The sequence below is a fragment of the Delphinapterus leucas genome, chromosome 5, assembly GCF_059928025.1.
Source record: "Delphinapterus leucas isolate spDelLeu-1000000601 "Yukka" chromosome 5, BTC_Dleu_Yukka2, whole genome shotgun sequence".
NCBI classification, from domain to species: Eukaryota; Metazoa; Chordata; class Mammalia; order Artiodactyla; family Monodontidae; genus Delphinapterus; species Delphinapterus leucas.
In genome coordinates this window covers 23,621,817-23,639,474 of record NC_143133.1, presented here as the reverse complement: position 1 = coordinate 23,639,474, position 17,658 = coordinate 23,621,817, and positions in this window count along the sequence as shown.

The window sequence follows — 17,658 nt, the reverse complement described above, 5'->3', positions numbered from 1 at the left end:
TTTTTACTTCTAGAAATCTTTTTGAAACTGATATGCTATAAAAGAATGAACACTTGTATATTGTTAATCTGAAAACATCTTTGTCGGTGGAGTGTTTTTTTTTTTTAATTTTTGTTTTATATTGGAACACAGTTGATTAACAATGTTGTGCTGGTTTCAGGTATACAGCAAAGTGATTCAGTTATACATATACATGTATCTATTCTTTTTCAAATTCTTTTCCTTTTTAGGTTATTACAGAATATTGAGCAGAGTTCCCTGTGCTATACAGTAGATCCTTGTTGGTTATCTATTGTAAATATAGCAGTGTGTACATGTCAATCCCAAACTCCCAGTATATTCCTCTTCCTCACCCTTCCCCCCGGTAACCATAAGTTCATTCTCTAAGTCTGTGGGTCTGTTTCTGTTTTGTAAATAAGTTCATTTGTATCATTTTCTTTAGATTCCACATATGAGTGATATCATAGGATATTTGTCTTTCTCTGTCTGACTTACCTCACTTAGTATGATAATCTCCATGTCCATCCATGTTGCTGCAAATGGCATTATTTCATTCTTTTCAATGGCTGAGTAATATTCCATTGTATATATGTACCACACCTTCTTTATCTATTCATCTGTTGACAGGCATTTAGGTTGCTTCCAATGGAGTGCTTTTTGGATTATCAATGTTATCTTACCACTTTCTTTATATTTATTTTTACCAAAATTATAGCCCTTTAGTTTTCACTTATTCAATTTATAGAAGGTGTTTGCTCTTTAATTTGCAAAGTCAGTCCTCATTATAAAATCAATCAAGCTTTTCAGGTTTACCTTCTATCATATAAAGTCTGACTTCAGATTTCAAATTAAATATATACATTTTTATATATATTTATGCACATATACACACACACAAACACACACACACACACATAGTCCCACAACAATCACACATTTCTAAAGGAAGTAAAAGCTGGGTGTGAGATCATTTCATTTTCTCACACAATGTTTAAAATGTTAATTGTTAATTCAGTATCTTGGAATTAATAACATTTACCTTTTTAATGACTCTATTCAGATGAGAATTCAATTTTTATTGAAAAGTCTTTGTTTATGTATATAAAGGTATTTCCAAATTAAAGTTTAAAGCTTGAAGAACAATTAAGTCTGCTCTTGTGCTACATCTGTACAGTATCCCTTTCCATAAAACTTCTTAAATGCCATTCTCAGATAAAACCATATCACCTTGAATAAATCTGCCCAATATTTTTAAAAACCTTCTTCTATTTGTAATGTTGGCCAGTTTTTAATGCCATATCCTCACCAGTAAAGTTGTTTGGATGGGTGCAAATGTAGGCATAAGTTATCAACCAAGACTTGTTGGAAACATCAGTAGATTCATCAATATAGAAGGCATATATTTTATTTGCTGCAATTGTAGTCACAATTGCAAATACATGTATCCTGTGAGATCATATTTTTTATGGCCAACAATAGTGTCATGACATCAATATTTCAGATTATCCTTTTGCTTATATCACAATTCCCCATTTCTGAATTAGTATATCTTTTTCATAACAACAAACTAGGAAATAATACATGCACTTAAGCTACTTTCCCCAAAAGAAATTTCTCAAATAATGTATATACACTACTTATAAGGGGAAAATATTAAATTCCTGGTAACTGTATGCATTGACTTAAATATAGTGTTCTTCCTGTCAAAGTAGCAAACAAGAGTATTTTACAAGTTGCTCTTAGGGCTGTTAGTCTATGATTTTTGACAACATGTAGAATAGAGCAGAATACACTAATTAAATCTGAGACCAAAAGAATCTCACGTACATCATGAAAAAAGCAAAACTTGTGTAAAAATACAAGACAAATAAGCCTATTAAAATTGGTATTTACAAAGGAAATATTATCAGATCCTAAAATTGACAATTATGGTCCCAGAATCAAAACATATCTGGCTAATCACTTCTTTAGAAATTCAGTTAATGATTGGAGAATTTATTCTATTAATAATAAAATTGTTAAATGCAAGGATTATTATATTATCATTTGTTTGGGACTTGCTTTTGAGCATTCTTGGTGTTTTTGAAACATTTTTTAAAATGTTAAAAAAATTGATTATCTTGTTAACTTTGAGTAATGTTTGAACTCCTTTTAAAGGGTATATTATTGGGACTATAACTTGGTTGCTCTGATAGAGACTTTAAAATAGACATTGATAAAGCTCAATAGTTTCTCTCTCTACACTCAGTTCCAGAGTATCATCAGTCCAATGCTGCTTTGGCAGACCTGTAGAGCTGGAGACCCAGCCAACTTCTATCACATTTATCTGCCTTCCCTAGGAGGTTGCTCTTATAAGCTGAAACATGCTGCCATCTAGAAATATGATGGTGGATGAAAAGTAATAGATTTAATGGGACCAACTATTATCTCTGCCACAGACCACTCTTTTGGCTGCCAAATTATAAAGGTGCTGCTTGTTAAGTTGCCACTACTCCCACTGTGAATATGTTTTCCACCATAGAAACCCTCTCCATAGGTCAACTATCCACTTTCTCCACAGGTCAACTAATTCAACTCTAGGGCTAAAGACAGTTGAATGTTACACAGAAATTTCAATTTTGTCCAGATGTGGCACAGGCAATAACAACAAGGCCCAATCTCCCTTATAGCTGAAAACAGTTGCGAAAAATCTATTCAGCATTAGCAGCATTCCACATATGAAGACACTAAGGTGTGTAAACTTTGTTTATGGAAGAATTACCAACAGTTTTTTCCACAGCAAAACAAGTGTCAGTTTCCAGCCTGCAATATCTATGACCGCAGAGCTCTTTTAGGCTATATTCTATTCAATATTACAACTATGTACCAAGATCTGTATTACTTAGGAAATAGTTTGACTGCTGTGGTAGAGACCCTGATGTATGGCTAAAATCAGAAAGAATTTTGTCTGTAATGTGGCAGTTTATGGTTAAGCATTCCAAGGTTGATATGGGAGCTCCACTATGTTGGATTCCTGGATCATTTCTATTCTGCTTCTCTAACTAAGTTGTTATCTTTGTCCTCAGTGTACAAGAGACTTATGACCATCACACAATTTGCAGTATAGTCCAGAAAGACGATGGAAAATGGGAAATAAAGAGTTGTCCTTTAAGTTCATGATGCAAAAGTTGCAAATATTCCCTCCACTCAATCACATTGTCCAGAAGCCAATCATTTGGCTACAAGACACAAGCTATACCTGGTATCAGGGAATGTAAGAAATGGTATTGATCACTGGGCAGGTTTGAGTCCACCCCAAAAATCACTTTACTATAATAGAAAGAAGAATGGATTTAGGTGGTGAGTGATGGATGACAACTAGTAGTTTTTACAACAAAGGTGAAGTTTTTTTCAAAATCTCAAGTTGATAATATTTTTTCAATTATCACTATATACAGATATATTAAAAATAAGTGTAAATTCCTTATGCTTTTACCTGTTAATCAACTGTAGGAAAAAGGATACATGTATATATATATTAATATAAACAAAACTATATAATCAGTTTAATTTCATTTTAATAAAATGTGATAAATGTTATAAGTTTGTACATTATCACTTAAGTTGGTGAAAATGGTAAAATTATGTAGCCTCAGGTGTAATTATATAATTAATCTGTTTCTATACATGATGAAGAATGCAGAAAATATACGTGTAAATATTCTTCATAAAATATTAATGAAGTCAATATTTATTTGGTATTTAGGTAAAACAAGAAATCACTTGTAATAAAAATACATTTTAAGACATCAGTTCTCAAATTCCATTTTGATGATATATTACTTAATAACTTTGTAAAACTGTCTCTTCCACTTTAGAAAGAGTTAACATTTCATTCTAATTGACATATACAGCAAGTGGGTATCTAATTCAATGATTGCTGGAAGCCAAAACACCATTTTTTCACTTTATCATATTTCAATTTCTTATAATAAATTGTTACAAAGCAGTACAATAAAACAATTGCAATACCTCTTATTCCAAAATTAACAGGGTGCTCGATTAAATAGTCCAGATTCTTTTGTTTAACTTGCTACATTCATATATCATGTGAAGACTCAGTTCTTCCACCATTTTTTACCACTTGAACTAGAAACTCATCAGACTTAAGTTAGATTTGACTTTATTCTGATCCAAAGCAAATATAAAGACAAATATCAGCATGTGTACTAATATTTTGTGACAATATGATTTGTAATTTTATAGAATTATTTTTTAAGGAAACAACAAAAATAATGTCCAGGACAGCTTGAGTAACCCAAGAGAATAATCTCAGTCTAATCTACAGCAACCTGAGGAGGGTCTGAGTCACCCAAAATACTCATCCTAAGAACGGTCTCACAATTTGCTGAGACACAAGTACTAAGAATTAAATGGAATTGAGAGACTCATAATTGCCTAGATGACTTACATTTCCAGATTAAACCTGGTTTGGAGGAATGTAGATTAGTATTATATACCACTGATATTCGATTACTTACATTGAAAGTGATGACAAAGGTGTAGTCGTGATCATGGCCTCAGGGAAGAAGATATTCAATGACAGTGGGCCACCTGAACACAAGACTCTCTCTCATATAATTATTCTAATATTTGCCATAATTACAGTGGAACTACTGCAAAAGGGTTTTTTATTTTTCACAGATTATTACATTACAAAAGCCATTACAAAAAGCAGTATACATAGCAAGATTATGGATTTGGGTCACATATATTAGACATCATTATTTTCTTTTATACATATTGAAGCAAACATATCATCTTGAACTTAAAAAGGAAATATGTCTTTCATAATTTCAAATACACTCCAGGTTAAAAATTCTAATAATAATAGTATTTAAAAGGACATATTTTTGTAATAGACCTGCTAACTCAAATATACACATCTTCTTCATATCTCAGTGACTTGAATAGCAAAGTTTCATTTCTCATTCACATCATGGTCCAGAGCCCTGTACTGAATCTTCTGATGAGTATTCACCAATTTCTTGGATCCTTAGAGGCAATGCATTGACAGCTGCTGTGTGCTTTGGTGTGTGTGCCAAAAATTCAGCACCAAACCTTCTTCTTCAGTCCCTCCAATTATGTTGTACACCTGAAATCCTTTGCATTAAATCTCTTCTTAATTAAAATATTTGGAGTGATTTTTATTTCCTGAAATGAGATATGTGGATGACCTTTGAGTGCTAAGTAATTTCATCACCACATAATGAAAGCATAGGGAATACCTTTAATTCTGAAAAATTGGCTGCTTTACTGGCACCAGTGACGTATTCAACATAATACTGAAAAATTTAAAGAGATATTGGTCAGATCTATGGTCAGATGAAGAAATAGCCAAAACTAGAATTTAGAAATTAATAGGACTTATAAAATTATGGAGTATATGTTTGAACCATTTTTTAGAAAGCTTAGATTTGACAGGCGAGTTGGTATTCTCAGTGAAGACACTCAAATAGTATCAGGCAATCCCAAGGATTGAATAACCCATTGCTCAGGACATTCTGCTCCTCGTCTCTCTGATTCCATGTTTACCATACAAGTAATTGCACATGCTGCTGGTCAGCCGCCTCGGTACTGAGACAGGCATGACCTAAACAAAGGACTCAAACATTCCTATTACTGGAAGAGACATTGATGGTTTTATAAATTGATAATTTTTGGTTAATACATTAGTCTCATATTGTAAATTCATTTCAATCCATCAGTTCAATAACTGGTATCTGATCAGTTTGGATGTAATTATGAAATACCAGTTTGGGAGCCATTTTGTAGCCTTTTTGGTAGCCATACAACTTAGCTTTTCTGGGCAAGCCTCCACAGTACAACAGTTCTTTTCCAAACTCTAAGTGTGTGTATCTAAATATCTTAGCTTGAGCAAATACACTAAGGTTACTCATTTCATGAATGTTGTGTTGGAGTGATATTATCCTTTCAAGGAACATGCATTAGAAAGTAAGGATGCAGGGCCACAGCCTTAAATGAAAGTCAAAAGAATGAGTAATTAAACTTACATTTCATTCTCTTTGCATTTGCATTAGTTTTCTATCACTTTATTCTAAAAATTACCATAATCTATTCATTTAAAAGAGCAAATTTATTCTCTCACAGTTTCTGTGGGCCACGAGTCTGGGGATAATTTCGTTGGGTCCTCTGCTGAGTCTCACAAAGCTGAAATCAACATGTCCCCAATGCTGCCTTTCTCATCTTGGGCTCAGGATCCTCTTGCAAAAACTTACTGGCTGTTGGAAGAGTTTCATTTCCTTGCCTGTTCTTTGCTAGCTGTTGGCACCAAACTGCTCTCAGCAACTAGAAGCTGCCCTTCCCCATCTGCAATTCACAATGTGGCTGCTTGCTTTCTTCCAGACCAGCAGGACATCTTTCTCAAATCTTCCTCTGATGCCTGTCAAAGAAAATTCTTTGGTTTGATTATCAGCTCCACCAAGAATAATATCCATTTTGTCAGATGGCACAACATAATCACAGGAGTGATAGCTCATTATATTCACAGGTTCTGCCTATGCAAGGAAAATATAGGAGGCAGAAGTCTCAGGGTTGTCTTAGGATCCTGCTTACGTATTTCAGACGTAACTGTATATTATTAACAAAGTTCTGCTTAGTTTTTTCCATCTCTTAATGTAAGCTCAAATATATGTTTTCTTTTTCTGATATCTAAATATGTAGATTTTTAGGTAAATAATAAAACACAACCTACCATATATTTAATAATTACTTAGCTGCATCTCTGAGTATAAGTTAGAAAAATTGCCACTCCATGGCCTATGTTGAATTTTTCATGCGTTTAGCATTTCTGAACTGGTTCAAATGAGATTAAATCAATTATAATATCATTGCTTTCATTAATCCAAATTTTTTGTCCTTTTTCTGTCTGAAATGTTTTGTAAGTAAAGACTTTCCAGTTTTCATTGAGGGAACACCTTTAAGTTAGGAATGTATTGTAATCCTTTTCTTTTTAGAAAAGAAAAACATCAAGTCATAGATGAAAATTTTAAAAGTATTTCCATTGGATATCTAGAATCACGTGCCTTAGAGTTCTATGTAAAAATTATTTCCTTAAAGTATATTTTTGTGTTATCTCTAACTTTTTCTGTAATAAGTGTGAGAAGGTTTTGTTATTATTATTGTTCTTTCATTTCATTCTTCTCTATTGATTCTCAGGAGTTGCTTAGAATAGAAAATATTAAAGTCCCACAAAGATAACAGGGAAGTAGAGAACAAACTGAGTCTATCAAGCTTGTGAAGAAATGTGGGAACACCTCCTGAACAGTGATTCAGTAGTGTCTTGACAGGGGGAACTAGGGAAGCACCTTATAGCAACTTAAGAAATGGGATCCAATGGGGTCATGGCTGACCCAGACAGGGATTTGTTCAGACTGGTAAACTACATGAGTTGCTCTAAAAGTCTGTTACTTTGTCTTGAAATATATGGGTCTGAAAGAATTTTCATTCACATTTTGAACTTAAATACATTTTCAGTATCAGAAGTTTACTGTTTCTCCTTCAGAAAGAGGCAGCTATTTATATAGAACACAGGAAATTATATGTTCTGCTGTCATGTTATATAGGGGATTGGTTATCACAGCAGTTGTAAAGGGAGTGGTGTAATAAAAGGTAGAACAAATTAATCTTGAGATTTCAAAGAGTATGCACAAACACAAGTAACAATAAAAAGAAAAGACTTCTGTGTTTACCATTTTTATGGTAATTTTTCAAACTAGAAAATAGAAAGCAAATTAAAAAACAAAACAAAAATCTTCCCCCCAAAAAAATAAAAATAAAAATAGAAAGACAGTAAGTAAAACTTACGTCTTCATACTAAAAAAAAAAAACAAAAAAACTCTTCCACAAGCAAAAGATGTTCTTATTTGCATCATTATTTGAGGTCCTATTTTGTAAATATTGTAATCACTGTGAAATAACAGCATTTTTATATGAGCAGTCACAGTACTAGATATTTCAACTCTAGATGAAAGTTTGAAGTTTACATATTTATATTTAATAAAGTTTGATTGTTAATATCCACTGTATGCAGAAGCCTAGAAACTTTGTGTTTAACACTTAAACATTTTGCTCATAATTAACAAGTATGAAAATGTTCCATGTGTTAACAAGTATACATATCAATCTAGAATAATATAAAGCATGAGGAAATTATGTAACAGATATACTAAAACCCTTAAGTTTTTGAAAAGAACATACTAATTTTCAAAAATTAAAATACTTTATAAATGCTTTTATACTGTGGTTATGTTTTGCTGTTTGTTTAAAATTGAAATGATATACCTCCTTTAAAATTGAAATGAGTTAAGATATGCCTTTAAAATACTATATGTGTATGACTACAGGTACACATGATTGAAATGAAATTTAATAAACTGTTCCCTTGGATTTGGATAAACTAGGATTTATTTCTAAAAGATTATTATGATTTCTGGTATAAATAATATTGAAAGTTCTTTGTGACAAGGAATTGATATTTCAGGAGACAACATTTTCTCTTGAATACATTACTATATCCTGATTATTAGAATATTGCTAGAATACTGAACCTTTGCCTGCCCTTTTAAAATATTGCTCTTTTAAGTTTATTCAGACTTTTAGTATCACTTATATGATTATTTGCTATTTACAATGCTAACTAAAAGAGCTCTTTAAATTTTTTTAAGTATACCATGAAGGATATTCAAAATTATTGAAAAGTTCTTAATTGTAAATAAGGAAGTTAATGCTCATTTGAAAATTCTCTATATGTCTTTTTTTAAAAGGTTTAACTGGCTTTAGTAAAGGTAAACTGGTGCTGTTTAGCACTTTGGGCATTAGTGGAGGAAGCTGATTTATTTTTACCATTTTTGGCTGGCTGAGAGCAGTGATGTGGAAATGATATTCTTGGACTAATCTGAGCTGCTGTAAACAGTCATTTGTTATGTATCACTGTGTCAGAGTTTCCTTCAGTAGGCAGGTAATTCAGAGCTTGTAGCATGAATGTTTATTATGTATGCATAAGAACACAAAGTGGGAAAAAAAACTATCTACTGAGATCATCAGAAACAAAAAACTATTCTAACCACTTCTATAACACCTAATATATTTCTTGGAATACTGCAAATGCCATGATTTGAAATTTAAGGAAAAAAAATACTTCCACTTCTACCATAAGCTGTCACAAATTTTCCTCTTAAGTCTTCTATTTGATGACTGTCCTGTGAACAATTATATGAAATCCTTCGACATGTGAACCAGTTTCCAAACCACAATTTTAAATATCAATTTGATCACAGTTCAAAAGGCATTTTGAATGTACTATTAATATATCACTGTGTATGAGGATGTACAAACTCCTAAGAGATGAGATGTTTTTTCAATGTGAACTTATGAAATTGTTCTCACCAAAAAAAATAAAAGCAGCCCCTGACAATATCTCCTTGAGTTAACATATTCCTCAGTCCCTGAACCTCTACCCTGGGAAGATAAACATGCTCTTGGCCTTAGACATCATTAATTGGCTATGGACACAGTGTCAAGAGAGACGTTTAAGTACCCTACAGGTCTGATGATATCTATGTGGTTAAATCAGTTGTCCAGACTGCTCATGTGTGTATAGGTAGAAAGATTTATCATAATAAGGTAGGTGCAAGGAAGAAAGCTATTGAATAGCTTATTTTAAATCTTAAAGTGCCTGCTCATGTTTTGACCCCCAAGTAGTTTCAGCACTGAGGAAATATCAAAGAAGTTGAGAAACAATGGATTGCAACAGCTAGTTAACCTCATAAATACTCTTAATTGACTGTAATGATAGGCCAAGGAAAGTTCTACATGGCATGTAGTCTGTCCAGACTGAAGAATCTACCTTCTTCAAATAAAGAAGGTATGTCCTAAGTAATATACTTTGTTTTTATAGAAGTGTAACTATTTTTGTTTAAACTTTATGTGTCTCTGAAATAAAACAGTGAATAGATCAATGGACTTCATCTCGGAGGTCACCTCATCCTTCAAACATAGCCATTGATCAACCACATACTGGATAAGTGTAGATTTAAGATGTCTGAGTTTTTTACTAATAGTTTGTAAAAAGTAGAAGTATGCCTCAGTCAACTTCTGAGATTGAGATTCCAGATATATTGTGACTTCCCAGGAAATAATGCAACAGGTGTTGACTATCTTGATCTAAAAGGTCACTTAAAGTAAGCAGAACACATCATTACAACGTAAGATATGTAGCCTCAATTGATCCTGAAGATAAAAATAGTATTTGGATCCTGTACCACAGGAAAGTAGATATTGACAATTTTATTTATGGACCTGAGGTTCTGAACAAATCTACCCTCTCTTCCACTCGTTTTCTTGGTTGAAAGGATAAGAGTATTATAAGACCTAGTACAAGGTGTGAGGAGTTGTTTCTCTATTTAGGTCATCAACTAATGATTTTAGTACTTCTTTAGCTTCCTGTTTAGAGAGTATTGCAAAAACCTAATCGGGTTTTTAATGGGTCTATCTGAATCTTTAGAAGTTTAGCTCCAATAATTCTGTTAATATTAGTAGACTATTTGGCACTTAATGAATCTGTATGTCCTGGAGGTCTTCAATTTGGGTTTTATTTAGAAAAAAAGATATCAGCAAATCAATATTCAAATTACACTCTAATGATGACTAGGGGACTCCTCAGAGATTTCAAGGAAGAGGCCATCAGGATACCTTTTCTTTGGGCAATTACATCTTCCCAGGTTCTCTCTTTCTCTCGTGAATTAGGCATCATTTTTTTTTTTTTGGCGGTACGCGGGCCTCTCACTGTTGTGGCTCCTCCCGCTGCGGAGCACAGGCTCCGGATGCGCAGGCCCAGCGGCCATGGCTCACGGGCCCAGCCGCTCCGCGGCATGCGAGTTCCCCCCGGACAGGGGCACGAACCCACGTCCCCTGCATCGGCAGGCGGACCCTCAACCACTGCGCCACCAGGGAAGCCCTAGCCATCATTCTTTCACAAAGGAGAAAAACATTTCCTGTGGTTAAAAGTTTGTGGGTGAAAGTTACAGTCTGAGGTGAGTGAATGTCTAAAGTTTTTCAAAGATATCTATCACATTTGTAGATTACTGACCATGAGCAGGAGTTTGTAAAATGAAAAAGTTTAAGACTGCTATAGCGGTAAGGATATCAGTACATACTTCGCAAGCTTTTCTCTTAACATTTTCAGAAATGTCTTATGAATTTAAGGGTAAAACGGGGAATCAGATACTTGTTCCCCCCTTGGGACTTCTCTGTTTTTGAACCATCTTATTTCTTTATTTCAGTCTTTTGACATAGTACAATTCTTTTTGTCAAGCCTATTCTGCTTACAATATCTATAGTCATCTTTATCAAAAGGCTCCCTCCCCTGGCACTTAGAGATTGGGGTGTAAGTATCTAATTGTTTTATCTGAAAGTCACCAGTTTATTGTCTTATTCTGCTTTTGTTATGAGATTCTCAAATGTTCAGCAAAAGTTGAAGATCTAGCAATGGGCAATTTATGAATCCCATTTTTGTTGCATACTTCAATTTTCTACTTCTTGGTTAAGTATATTCACCAAATGTAAGGGAATAGCTGTGGTTACACCTGTGTTAGAGTCTACTGTGTTCTGTATAAAAGTGTTAAGGATCCTCTACAAATTCTGACAATTATCTATCTATCTATTTTCACAGGACTGACCAGCTCAAAGTTATTCAGCTTTTCTAAACCCCTGTGATTTCCTATGATATTTGGAGACACTTAAGTTATTCTCAGATCTTACCACTCTGCCTTCCTTTTTTTTTTTTTTTCTATCTGAGCATCCTACAAATCTATAAATATATAATGTAGATTGAGGATCCTTGGGTTTATTATAAATGTTGTAGTTTTCTATTTAACTTGCCTAAGCTTTGGAAAAAATTTTAAATGACTCTCAGATCAGATCAAGATCAAGACTTAAAATCCACCTTAAAGCAGTTACTGCATTCTGAAAGAGGTTTTACTTTAAGAGGCAACTGAGTTTTGAGGGATCCTCGATAAGTAGATGGGATTGGCACAAAACGTTTTTGACTAATGATTCTAATCTGATCGCTTCTCTGAGATGGCTAAGATTTGCAGGAATTTTCTTGTGTTTAATTCACTGTTGTTTAAATAGATTAGTGAATTTAAATAGATTAGTGAATTTTTCTCTTCAACAATTCTCATTTTAAAATATTACTAGAAATTTAAGGTAAAAACAGGAGGGATCAGAAATAATTTAATTAATGAAAATCCAGGGATTTTTGACAAATATTTTTAATACATATTTTAACATATAACTGCTTTTTGTGAACATTACACGATGATGGCTATTTGTTGAACAGTAATCACTTTAGTGCCTTTTAAGGGTCTTTCCACTTCTTCCATTTCACATTTCTTGTGATATGGTGAGTAATCTTTTAAATAAATTGTTAGTAAACAGTAAAAAGTTGTTGCTTTTTTTTGTTAAGAGTGTCCACTCCAGATTTAACAATTCACTATACATGCTGTATACATTATTTTAACTAGCCTTTTTAGTAGCATGCTATGAACAATTTGAGGCTCATTTAGTCAGCCAGAAAACTGATACATGGAGGAGTTGTCAAGTGATTTCCTCAAGGCTCCACATTTAGTAAATTCTGGAACCAGAATTCAAACTATATATCGTACTGTATAGCCAGGTTTCTCAATCACTCTATTATACTGCCTTCTTATATTGCCATTTTTCCAATCCTTTCATATTAGTAGTTTAACTGTTTATCATTGTATTTGATGGCTTGTAGAACAGTGCTGACCAACAAAAGTTTCTGCAATAATGGAAATATTCTATATATACCCTTTCCAAAATGATAGCTGTCAGCAATTTATGACCATTGAGAGTTGAAGTATGGCTGTTGGGACTGAGGCACTAAGTTTTAAATTGTACTTCATTTTAATTAATTTAAATATAAAGGGTCACATGTGGCTAGTGACTATCATATTGTGCAGTCCGATTCTAAATGTAAACACACTGCCATGCTTTAAAACACTGTTCTTGAAATAAAAAACACGATTAATCAAATATAATTGTTAGAAGAATGCCTGAAAAGTAAAAATAAAAGAGGATATATTCTTTGTTCCTTTCTGGTAAGTTCTATGGCTATTATGCATTGAAACATACTGGTCAAGAGGAAGGCTGTTATACAATAATTTTATTTTATGTTCATATATGTTTCACAAAGCAAGTGTAATATTTTAAACAGCAGTTTTGATTATTTATCTGAATTCTTGAAGGCTTGCAAGATATGGCCACGGATATAAATAGAGACATACATCTACATCTATAGATATGTAAATGTAGATATAGGTATATTTAAATTTTTAAATTTATTCCCTCCTTATTATCAAATTACTCATACAAATTAAAATTCAAAATAAAATAGTAACTGTCTTCATATTTGTACTGAATAATCTTATGACAATTTTTGTTTCTTAATCACTGTATATTTTTAAAATTTTTAAATTAACATAATTGTTAGTTTCCCTCCACTTCTTTTCTTCTATAAATTCAAAATTCTCTAAACTGTAATTTCCTACATTCTTTTCAGTACATTTTATATTTCTCATAGTCCTATATTAGCTTTTGTGTTTTATGAATTGAGTCTTCAGACATTTTAAATAAGCTCATTTACCATATCATGGCTTCTTTTTTTAATCCAGTAAATAGTAATGTTTAAAAAAAAGATAAAAGATTTGCTCAAATGGGAATTCTATATGTTTGCAAACTTTAACTTTTCCAAACTGAGAGTGTTAATTGTAGGAACATCATTTTTATTATCATGATTATAGCTGCTTAGTAGCTCTGTAATGAGACGTCTGTTTTATACAGTAGACGAATCATTTATTTTACTGAAGGACTAAATACTTGGTTTGGGAAATTTAAAAATTAATGTAGTATGAACACAGCATGATATTCAGATATAATCCTTCAATATTAAGAAGGGTAGGATCATGATGAGGTCCTGAATCATCAGATTGAAGTTGAACGATTATTAACCTGATGCAGATGTAATAGTCATTTTTGCTTTGTGAGGTGATATATGTCTCTACCAACAAGCTACTTCATCCTTAGAAATTGTGATTAGACATTTAATTAACACAAGCTGAAGTTGTCAAGATTTCAAATTAAATTAAATATTGTTCAGTTTAATAACAAAACAATGAACTTATCCAAATGAGTTAAACAGCTATGAAATCATAACAAACTCCAAGAAAAGAGAAATTCCCCTCTACTTATCATGAGTATATGTTCTATACATATGAGTACTGTGATAAACAAAATCTGAATATATATGTATACTTTAAAATAATGAAAGTTTCTTTAAAAAAATAAATCATATATTGTAATGACTTAATGTTGTCTTAATGTAATGTTGACTTAATGTAATGACTTTTATTGTAATGACTAGGGCAAATCACTTACGTATCCATGCTGAAAATATTTTTAAAACCTCTAACTTAGAATTTCCTGAAAAATTATCACTTTAATCGTAGACAAAAATCAATGTCATTGTTGTAAAATTGTGCCCATTTTACTACTATAGCATTTTAGGAAGGAAAAACTCAAGCCATATATAGGACAACTATTTTTGTAATGAATACACTGACAAAGGTTTAGGTAACCAGAATAAGTATTAATACTTCAATGGAAAAAAAAGAATGCATAAATAACAGGCAAAGATATGTTTAGGCATTTCACAGTAAAGAAAATGTAAATGGACTATAATCCTTGGAAAATAAAACAGTTAATTACTGAAATGCAAATTAAGTGATAAAGAGAAATTTTGTTATACCCACCAAATTAGAAAAAATAATTAAAACTTGATTTCATAAAAAACATTGATGAGATTGTGAAACAACAGAATCTCTTATATAGTCTTGATCAGAGGATTACCAAGTATACTCCATGTTTCCTTTTAAACCTTTCTAGAGAATTTGCAGGGAACACACTTGCTAAGACATCTATTTTTTGTTACATTTTTAAAGCAACAGAGTATGTAAAGCTTCACATCGTTTTTAACCTCACAATTCTTTGCTTGTACCCTAAATGTCTAGGTCTGGCACATCTCACATAAAGTGTTCACTTGTAATCATTGCTTTAGACTCTGATTTCAAAAGGAGGCTTGCTAAAATACCTAGTAAAATTCAACATGAATATAACTTTAAGTCCCAGCGACTCCACTCATGAATATAAACCCCTGAGGAATTCTTAAACATGTGCATTTGGAAATAGCATAACATTATTCAAAGCAGCATTTTTGTAACATAATGAAACTTGTAAAACTTCTCTATCAAATTTATAATTAATAAGATACAGTCAAGTCATACAATAGAATAGTATACATCAGTGCATAATGAATGAAAGTCACACATAGCTACATGGTTATATTTAAAAATAAAAATGCTGAATTAAAAAAGTCATAGAAGAATTCACAGAGCATTATTGTGTTTATTTAATGTGTTTATTCATAGAGCATAAATATGTTTATTTAATGTTCAAAGTAAGGTATAAGAAACAATAAATTGCTTAAGGATACTTATATAGGTACTAAAATTATAAAAGCAATAAGAAAATTATTAATATAAAATACAAGATAGTGGTTACTTTAGCAGGTGAGGAAAGGGGATGTGATCAAAGAGCAAATGACCAATGATTTATCAGTAATATTATATTTCCAAACAGTTAGGGATTCAGACATCTTACCTTCCACACTGAATTTCATAGAAAGGTACTCAAAGAACTGCTTTTATAAAGCAAAGAATAAAGAAAATAGAAGAAAGGTATATGACGAAGAAAACAATGGGTTTGAAGCACGAGATCAGTGAAAGAGGTCACAATGTGGACAACAGGCTTAAAGGGTGACAATTCAGAATGTGGTGGGAGGATTAAGGATTCCAAACAGGAAGTTTCTAGGAAAAAATTAAGGGAAAAAAGTGATAACATGTTATGGTTAAAAGACTGAAATCAAAGAAAGCATGGCTTATCAAGTAAAATGGACCCACATAAAATTAACAGCTGACATCTCATCAGAAATGGTGGAATCCAGAAGACAGTCGAATTTCATATTCAAAGTTTTGAAGAAAAAAAAAAACCCCCTACTAAGAATCTTATAGCCATCAAAACTAACTTTCAAAAGTAAGGCAAAATAAAGACATTCCCAGATTAAACAAAATAGATAGTACATCTACCTTATAAGAGATATAGAAGGAAGTTCTTCAGGCAGACAGATAGTAATTTAAATCCATACAAAACAGTAAAGAACATGGGTAAAGGTCATTATGTAAGTATAAAAAATTATATATGTATATTTCTTCACCATTTTTTCTTAACTTTTTAAAAAAGAAGATAAACAAAAGGTATACAATATATTGTTGTACTATAATATATAGAAATATATTTGTCAATAACAAGCAAAGTTGTTTTGGAGTGAAGAAACAACATCAGATTGTAACTAAATCCAAAAGACCAAATGAAGAAAACCAGAAATGAGAATAAGAAAATCAATATAACAAATCTGTAAAAATATATTTGCTTTTCTTTCTTCTCTCAGCTTATTTAATAGATATAACATTATGTAAAGTAATAATTATAAAAACATGTTTGGGGATTATGCATTTACATGTAAAAATGTATTTATGGATTAACATACATAAAATGTAATAATTTAATAAGAATAATAGACAAAGAAGGTACAATAAAACTGTATAGAAATAATCTTTCTATTTCTCATTGAACATAAGTTAGTATAAATCTAAGTAAGTTCTGATCAGTTAAGATGTATGCCTTAGTGAAACCACTGAGAGAATACTTTAAAAAAAAAGATGAAAAAATCATTAAAGAAATTAAATTATCATACTTTCAAAATTTATTTAATAGAAAAGAAAATGTTAAGGAGAATTACAATAATAAAAAAAGAACCTGAGATATAAAGAAAAAAAGTAAAATGGCATACAAATCCAACTATATCAATAGTACCATTAAATAGGAATGAATTAAACAAAAGGCAGAGATTTTCAGACTGGTGAAATATTTTCAAGACAAATATTTAGCCAAACTAACTAAAGGAAAAAGAGAGAAGACTCAAATTACCAAAATCAAGTTTGAAGGAGAGGACATTACTATCAACCTTGTGGAAGTAAAAAGGAATATGAGAGAATATTATGCCAACAAATGAAATAACTCAGATGGAATGGACAAATTATTAGAAAGACACAAGCTACCAAAGCTGTCTCTAGAAGATTTCAGAAATATAAATAGACCTATAACATGTAAGGAGATTGAATTAATAATTTTAAAGAACTTCCCACAAAGCCAAGTCCAACCCAAGGTGGTTTCACTGGTGAATTCTACAAAACATTTAAGGAAGAGTTAAGGAGAGTTTGAGAAACTTTCCCCCCAAACTAGAAAAATTACTTCCTAACTCATTTTATGAGACTAGTAGTACACAGATGCCAAACATGGCAGACATTATAAGACAATTTCAGACCAGTATCTTTTATGAATGTAGAGGTAAAAATGCTCAACAAGGTACTAATAAACCAAATCCAGCTACATATAAAAATG